Here is a 9,428-nt window from a genome sequence, read left to right as displayed (position 1 = left end):
CCCTGGGACCCACTTGCTTTCCCCTCGCTTCTTTAGCTCTACCCCTCCCCCACAGCTGTTTCAGAGGACAAAGTCACTTTACTGTAACATGCAAAGCTCTCCGGATACAGACTATCTCTGGGTGAATAGTTTTAAGTACAGTTTTATTTCTTTAGCTTGGCATTTGCTGACACACAAAGCACATCTTTATCATCATCTCCATCCTGCTTCCCAGTTTTAGCGTTTGTTCTCTGCCCACCCAGACCTGTTTGCAGAGCTTTTTGCTTCCCTGGGTCATTGGGGGAGACAATGTCCTATCTGTTTGTCCTCAGGTCTACACCTCATGGTGAGGCCAAAACCATCCCCCTAATTGCTAGGTTCCAATCTGGTGAGTTCTTGATTTCTACCCCAGGATTTCCCGGAGCAAGTTGATAAGGGACGCACATTTGAGAAAGCCTGAGAGGTCTTAATAGGACTTAACTCCCAATTAGACGGGAAAGCTGACCTTGCAAAAGGGAGGGGGCTTGTCTTTGTGACATCCCATTGATCACATCCCATTTATATATTGTTCGAATGAGCAGAATATTATCAAACGGGATTGGAGGGAGAGTTTCAGGACAGGAATACTAAAGATCTGGAACCTATAAGTAATTCACTAATAAATATTCATTGGGGATTTAATAATAGTTTTGAGTGCTTAATGTGTGCCAGTCATCTTGCTAAACACTTGGTGGACTATCTAATGTTCACAATGACTATTTAAGACAGGAATGACAGTTATCCCCATTTAAAGAGAAGGAAATCAAATTTTATGAAAATTTTGTAGCTTACTGAGGTCATCCTGGATTTGAACCCAACTATAAAGCCTAAGTGCTTCACACCAGGTGTGAAGTCAAGAGCTTTGTACTGGGTATTGAAAAAATAAGACAAATAGTGTCTCCACTCTCATGGAGATGATAGTCTAATAGTAGTTATAGACAAATGAATAATTATCATGCATTAATAAAGGCTGTGATAAAACTCATTGATTGTTCCTATAGTGGACTATGACTGGTCTTTTTGCTTCTTGACATTTGTAAGCACTGAATCAATTTTCTTAAGGAACTGTATCTTCATACCCAGAAAGACTATAATAACTGAAACCCTCCTCAGTTGGAACATGTTTATGTGCAGAAGAATTGAAAGGACTAAAGAGGTTTACTATAGAAAAGAGTCAAGGCAAATACAGTTGTTATTTTTGAGTAGTGAAGTGGCAAATAATCAGTGACTCAAATGATTCCCCAACATGTGGCCATAGGCCTGCCACCTAGCACACATCAGGGTCTGTACTTGGTGCTGGGAATACTGAATAACCTTAAAAACTCTAAAAAGAAATCTGAAAGGCAAATCTGAGTTTCACTAATTGATTTTCAGACCCGAGGGAAAGATCAATGATCTCTTGGAAAGGAATAAATGGGAAGATGTGGTGGACAAAGAGAAAAGCAACTGAAAGAGAACTTAAATCGAGGGCATATAAAGCAAACAACAAATCAACCAACAAACAGGGCTATTTCTTCTTTAAACTGGTGATTCAGCGAGAGAGGGTTAGAAAGTCTAGGTTTTGCAGATAGTCGGTCCAGGCTCTGACTCCTGCCTCAGTGGCTTTCTACCTGTTGATATTGGGCAAGGCAATTGAACTTTATGAGCAAATATTTCCTCCTTTGTAACCATGCAGATAATAATACACACATCAAAGAAACAAATGCCAGAGGATGTAGTGAATGCTTCCATATGTGGGAAAACGGTAAGTCATCATGAACTTCATTCACTCTTATTCAGTGTCACAGGGACTTGAATGGAGAAGTCATGTTGAAAATGCAGAGGTACATGAAATAACAGGACCAAAAGGCAGGTGGGAGGAAGGTTATGTATTATTTGGAACATTTTGATTATAAGTGACACAAATATAACTGAATTAGATAAGAAAGAGAGGGGAGAATGAAAGAATGTAATTAATGTAATTACTTGTTATGGTTTAGGTCTGAGGTGTCCCCCATAATGAGACAGTGCAAGATTATTCAGAGGTGAAATGATTAGATGATGAGTGTTATCAACACATCAGTGGATGCGTCCACCCACAGGGATTAACTGGGTGGTGACTGTAGGCAGGAAGAGTGCGGCTGGAGGTGGTGGGTCACTGGGGACATGACTTCAGGGTCTATATCTTGTCCCTGGTGAATAGTCTCTGCTTCCTTGTTGCTGATTTTTCTCCACCATACCCTCCTATCATGATGTTCTGCCTTACTTTGGGCCCAGAGAAATGGAGTTGGGCATCTAGAGATTGAGACCTCTGAAACTGTGAGCACCAAATACTTTTCCTGTCTATGTTGTTCTTGTCAGGACGTTTGGTCACATCAGTGAAAAAGCTGGTGAAAACATTATTCATGTAACTTAGTGAGGTAAGGTTGGATCCCGGGGCTCACTTTCTCTTAAATTTTTTCCTTCCTCAGGTAGGCATTCTCTAAGTTTGTGGCAAATACAGTCTGTGGTATCTCTAGGCCTACATGGGTTTTAGTGCAGGACCATTTTGAGTAAAGAAATCTCAAAGATCATATAATCCCCAGAAAACTGTGTCTTTGTTGGGGCTGTCTTCCCACCTCTGAGCTAATCATCCCATCTAGGGTGAGGAAGGCATCTCTGAAGGACCATCATGTATCACATGACCAGCAGGGACCCCATTTCTCCCAAGACTGACTTAAGTAGATAATCTAGTTTAAGCAATCACAAAATTCCTTTCCCTTGAACACAGCTCAGAATTGGGGAGGCACAATTATTAGAAAAAAAAATATTTTTTTTGCTTTTCTTTTTTTTAACTAAAAGAGAAATGGATGAAAAATAAAAATGTAGCCACTGATGTCTACAACTGGAAAGGAGGTTGAAATTCGAGATATAGAATGAGTCTTGTTGATACATGTTAGAGGTACCAGTAGAGTTAAAGCCAAAATTTGTCATGGCTTCTCATCACAAATACATATGCTAATAAACTAAACTTTTGAGATTTTTATTACCATGAAAATGTTTTAGACAATTGTTAGTGTCAGTAACACTTTTTAATTTGGGCCAAGGGACTTTTGCTATAGGTCCCACCAAACAGCCAAAAATCAATTTTTTAAAAAACGCAGAGATGCTTCTACCCTTGGGATCCAGTATCCAGTGCTGACACAAAACACTAAGATCTGCTCCAATAACAACTTCCACTCCCCCCGGAGAAATATGTTTTCCCTGTCTCTTGCCCTTTGTCCTCAAAATTAAAAGCATTTATGTCCAAATACAATCAAGTTGGTGGATTGTGGCGTTATAAGATGGATATTCCCTACCAGGAGGAGAGGTTTGAATGACAGAAGCTCTAACAGGAAAAAAAACAAATTAATTAACTTGTCAAATTTGTCCTCTCAGATAACATGAATGCAGTGAGCTCTTGTATAAAGGATTATCATTTCCCAGCAGTGTAGACTGTCCATTTTCTGGCTTCTCTTTGCATTCCAATTAGTGGTTCCACAGAGACTCACCAACTAGCACAGGTTGCACATGGCAGATGAGAAATGTTTTACAAAGTTAAACATTCACATTACTCTTAAGCTTAGATATTTGTAGTCAGCATAATATACAAAATTTTCAAAACACATAGCCCTGATACTGTCTATTGACAAATACATAGACATTGACATGTATACCTGTAAATAATTTGATTTTTTTAAAGGTATTTGAGATAATGTGGGTAAAAATTTAAATATTATATAAAATTTCAACTCAAATTTTGAATTAAAATTTTGATATTTACTAAATATAACTCCTATTTGCCTTTTAATTTGAATAGTTAAGCATTATAAAAGAAAGCTTTCTTAAAAACATAAAAAATATTTTATTCATAAAATATTTTATATTTAAACTAAATTTTTAATAAAAGCATATTCAAATTTTGTACTCTTTGAAAGAAGAAAATTTTAAAATCCCTTAGGCCAATGAGAATGAATATAAGTAAGAATGTAATAGGAAAATTAAACCCCTTGAGCTCCTAAAAAAGCTGTAAAAAAATGATAAAGAGAATGAACTATTTAGGACTGTACACAATGAAAATAACAACTTCTGACTAAAAGACCTACATAAAAATTTTAATTAAAACATAAATGATTAATTTCATAACAATTTATGCAGATGATGCATATAACAAGAAAATTAAAACCTGCAATCTAAACAGATAAAAGGAAATGTCTATAACTTCCTATCCTTTACTAAATAAGAATTTACTTATTAATAAAAACAATGAGAATAAAAAAGAGAATTATTCAAATCAAACTTACAATTTGGAAATATGAACTGCAATTTCTTTTGGGCGGTGGGTATCCGGGGTTGAATTCAGGGACACTCGACCACTGAGCCACAACCCCAGCCCTATTTTGTATTTTGTTTAGAGACAGGGTTCTCATTGAGTTGCCTAGTGCTTCACCATTGCTGAGGATAGCTTTGAACTCGAGATCTTCCTGCCTCAGCCTCCTGAGCCACTAGGATCACAGGTGTGTGCCACTGTGCCTGGCTTGAACTGCAATTTTGAACTGCCTGTTTTGTTTTTTTATTGGTTGTTCAAAAAATTACAAAGCTCATTACATATCATCTTTCATACATTTGATTCAAGTGGGTTATGAACTCCCATTTTTGCCCCCAATACAAGTTGCAGAATCACATCGGTTACACATCCACATGTTTTAAGAGGAAGAAAGCCACATTCCTCAAATGGGCAAATTTTGTGACTTCTTGAGTGTTATTAGATGAAGATATGAGACTATTGTGTTTTTTGGACATTTATATGAATATTTTGAGCAAAACAGCATTAATCCAAATGAATGTATATTTGTCAAAAATTGTTTTGTTTTTTTGCTATATGCATTTAAATTTTTTTTTAGTTGTTGATGGACCTTTATTTTATTGCTTTATTTATATTTGGTGCTGAGACTCAAACCCAGTGCCTCACACTTGCAAGGCAAGTGCTCTACCACTGAGCCACAATCCCCAGCCCCTGCTATATACATTTGCCTAGTTTGAATTGGTCACTTGAAGACATGGCCAGGTGTGTCAGTACATATCACATTCTCTGAAATAATTCAAAGATTATGTACAGTATATCCCGGATCTATTGAAGTTGGAATATTTTGATTAAGGCATATTTAATTTGACCTTTCAACCATAGTTAGGCATCTAGTGGAAATGCCAACCAAATGCTCTTAAAAACAATTAATTTAATTTAAACATGGTAAGAGAAACAAGAGCATATCCTTACATAAACAGTGAATCATAGTTGGTTTCTGAAAATAGAACTAAGTTTAATTTGTATTATTCACAGTCATCTCAAGAAATGTTGGCTTGTGTTACTAACATTAAAAACAACTTGTGAACAACATCACCAACACCATACAAATAGTTCTTTAAAAAATAGTGCTCAAATTTTGAGAGAAATTGTTTTTTTCTAAGTTAAGGAAATTTGCAGGTTAAACATGTAACAAAAATGATACTTCAATAACATAAAAAGTATTTAAGAAAGGACTAAAGAGTTTCCATAACTCCAAAGACCGAGATTCATATATAAAAATTCAGGTATTAATTTCTTGCTTTTTGGGGGGGGAGGGGAGTACTGGGGATTGAACTCAGGGGTACTCAATCATTGAGCCACATCCCCATTCCTATTTTGTATTTTATTTATAAACAGCATCTCACTGAGTTGCTTAGCACTTCGCTTTTGCTGAGGCTGGCTTTGAACTGGTGATCCTCCAGTCTCAGCCTCCTGAGCTGCTGGGATTATAGGTATGCGACACCACACATACCTATATTAATTTCCATCCAAACTTTTTGTGAGTCCACTAGAGATAACAATATGTTGTTCAGAGAGAAAGACAACCAGATATTGCCATTCTTCTTTTTTTAAAAAATAATATTCTAGCATCGAAGTTTTGAAAGAACTTCAATAATATTATGTAGATCTAAATATGGCTTCTAGAGATAGTAAAGAATTGATATAAGTGATAGCAATTTATATGATAAAATTTTGAAATTTTATAGCATATTCTGTGATTAAGATAATTCATTATAGTGACTCTATTACAACGTCTGAACATGATAAATAGAATTTATGGCTCACTCCCAACTTTAAATATTGCTTTAAACATCTTCTTCTCAGCTTCAGTTGTTTTTGCCTCAGAAAAGCAAATTTTCTACAAATTGAAATTAACAAAAAATATGGGAAGACCACAATCATTCAAGAAAAAATAGTCTAATTTGGTATTGCTCCCATTAAGACAAATATTATGTGAAAATATTGACTAAAAGAACATAATTAGCGATTTGTCTGGAATGAAGGCAAGAAAAATAAATTTCTTGGAATAAACACATATTTTAAGAATTATATATCTATTTTATCCTAATCCAAACATAGCCAGTCCATAAAAAGAATACTCAGACATATGAAACAGTAATTTCAGGCATCTTTGGTGTTTTGCCAACTTTTGGTCATATTAAAACCATATCGTTATACATAATTTTTAGTTTTGATCTTATGAAGATATATTTGGCTAGGTAAGATTTTAGAACATATTTTATTTACCATTTTTTTCACGTGATTTACAACTTTCACATATTTATACAAATATATTCTGGTTTGTGTTTTTCCCATAGCTCCCACGTGTTAGGGTCAATCATGGTTGACACAACCAAGTGTTTATTTGGGGTAACGATTCTTCCAAAAAATCCTCATCCTATTTCAGAACATGTTGAAAGTCCAAAGCCTGCTCCATGATCTTTGAAATCCTTAGAGGTTTATATTCTCATAGCTGGTTCAGTTTATAGACTGCTTCATAAGCAAGCATACTTCCACATTTATGTGTTCACCTTGGTGTGGAATCCACATTTCTTCTGCTTAAAATTTTCCACATATTATATAAATCTGACTTTATTAAAAGTTTTACAAGCTGCTGGTGTGGGACATGGGATACAGAAGTCATTGCAGAAACAAACGAACATTCGTTACAACTGAGTAAATGTGGTTCTCCTTGCCCTAAATTATTGTAGCTATACTCCCATGAAAAGTGTTTCGAATTTCTAGCTCCTATGTGGAATGTGCAGGTTTCTGACTGTCTTATTGTGTCCGTCTCCCTCCCATCTTTCTGCCCATATTTATTTACCCCTCTCTCTCCCATATTCTCGGCTCCCACAAACACAAAAACAAAGCTGTCTCTAGTCCTTACCCCCAAACTTAGGTCCAGGCTCACTTTGGCTGCTCCAAAATTCCATTAAGGTGTTTGACAAAGGAGCAAGTTACTAATTCATGGTACCAAAGACTAGCAGAATTCTGAGATTATTTTTTACAAGATTTATCCTCTGCCACTCCTTAGAATGCGGCTAATGTTCTAATTAACTGTATTATTCAATTTGTGCTCTTTTTTTCACCAGAAATAGTTTCATTATAGTACAAAGAATATAGGCCTGAGACCCATTGGGGCCTAACCATAACAGCATGGCTGCTGGTGGTGGGTGTTGTATCCACTCAGAATCACACAATAACCAGACGAACGACAAGGCTGTGTTTAGCAGGAAATCTCCTTGCACAGAAGATTGACCAAAGATAAAATGGAAGCATGATTGTGGATTTGAAAAACAGTTTTCGTGGACCTGTACATGGGGATTAACCAAACAGGAGGAAGAGTGTTTCCTCAAGTCTTAGGATATCCTTGTCTTGGAGAGCAGTGTCACTTCTTCCCAGGGAACGGCTAGAGATTAGAATTCTGATGAAGAGGGGGGTAGAGTTAATTGCCTTAGTTTACCAACCGACTCTCAATGAAGGAACAACTGCCCTCTGCAGATAGTCCCTTTGGGGAACATAGGTCTCCCCCACCCATTCCTACTATCTGCAGGAAAGCTAAAATTTAACTGTGTTCTGTTACCCTTTCCACCTGCAGAAAGACACTTATTTGTCCATGTATTAAAGTGCTTGCTTGTTCTTGGTGCAGAGAAATCTCTGCAGAATTCTTTCTGAAATCTAGTTTCTTCTCACCCTCACGTGCCAGGAGTCAGGGCCTGTTCAGAAGTTCCTGTGGAGCCTCAGCATGATGTAAGTGCAGCTTCCTTCTGAGAAGTTTCTTACTCATTGCTGCTATGTTTCAGACCTCAGGGCCCTACAGTCCTGAGAACAACTCATTGGGAAAGAGCATCATCCAAAGGTTAACCAGTCCCTCTCACTTTTCACTATACACACAGCCCTGACCCCTGAGCAACACCTTGTCCTAAGTATTTCCCCCTCCTTTCTTTTTCCTCCTCCTTATCACCTCATCATCTCTAACTTGGATTACTGGCACAGCTCAATAACCAGTCACCATGTGTCCAGGGTTAATCCTCTTCTTCCAGCTGTTAACAGTGCGATATTTCCAAAATGTCAATGGCATCATGTCATTTCCATGGTTGAAAGCCTCCAGTGTCTTCCCTCCACAGGCATCTAGGATAAAGTTCATCCTTACTGACATGATTAAAATGTCTTAATAAGTTGGACCCTGTTTACCTTGAAGACATTATATTTCTATATTTCCAGTGATCATTCCCCCTGGTCACCGCCCTGTGCTCTACACACTTTCTGCTACTCCTACTGTTACGACACAAACGACTTTCTGTTTTCCAGACACCACGGTATCTTTTTAGGATTTTATTTGTATTATCCCTTTGGTAACAAAGACTCATCATGCTTGCTCTGCTGGTAATTTCTTCTTTGACTTAATTCTCATTTGGTGTATTACTTCCTACCAGAAGCCTTTCTTGAGCCCTTAGACTGGATTAAGTTCTTCTGTGTGTATCCATATTACCTCTTAACTTGTCCCTCTTTCTGGGCTGTAAATATGGTGCATTGGGAACTGTATTATTTGCTCCCATTATTCTAAAGCCTTGCCAAATGCCTAGCCAACAGGGAGTCCTCATCAGATCTTTGTTTACTAATTTTTATTGGATATTGACAAATTATAGTTATATATGTATATATATTTATGAGCCACAAAGTGATGCTATGATAGATGTATACAATACAGAACAATTGAATCAATCTAATTAAAATATCCATCACCTAGAATTTATTGTTCCAACATCTTTCCATTTCCTCTGGTAATCACTATTCAGCTCTCTGTTTCTGTTTGCTACTTTTTTTAACTCCTACATTTAAGTGACACGGGTAGTATTTCTCTGTGTTTGCCCTATTTCATTTAGCATATTGTCTTCTAGGTTATTGATGTTGCTGCCAATTTCCTTATTTTAAAAGGTTCAGCTGGGCCTGGTGGTTCATGCCTATAATCTCTGGCTCAGGAGGCTGAGGCAGGAGGATCACAAGTTCAAAGCCCGTCTGAGCAATTTAGCAAAGCCCTAAGCAATTTAGGAATACACTGTCT

The sequence above is a fragment of the Marmota flaviventris genome, chromosome 10 (genome assembly GCF_047511675.1).
Source record: "Marmota flaviventris isolate mMarFla1 chromosome 10, mMarFla1.hap1, whole genome shotgun sequence".
Lineage (NCBI taxonomy): Eukaryota > Metazoa > Chordata > Mammalia > Rodentia > Sciuridae > Marmota > Marmota flaviventris.
Note: the sequence above shows the minus strand (reverse complement) of the source record.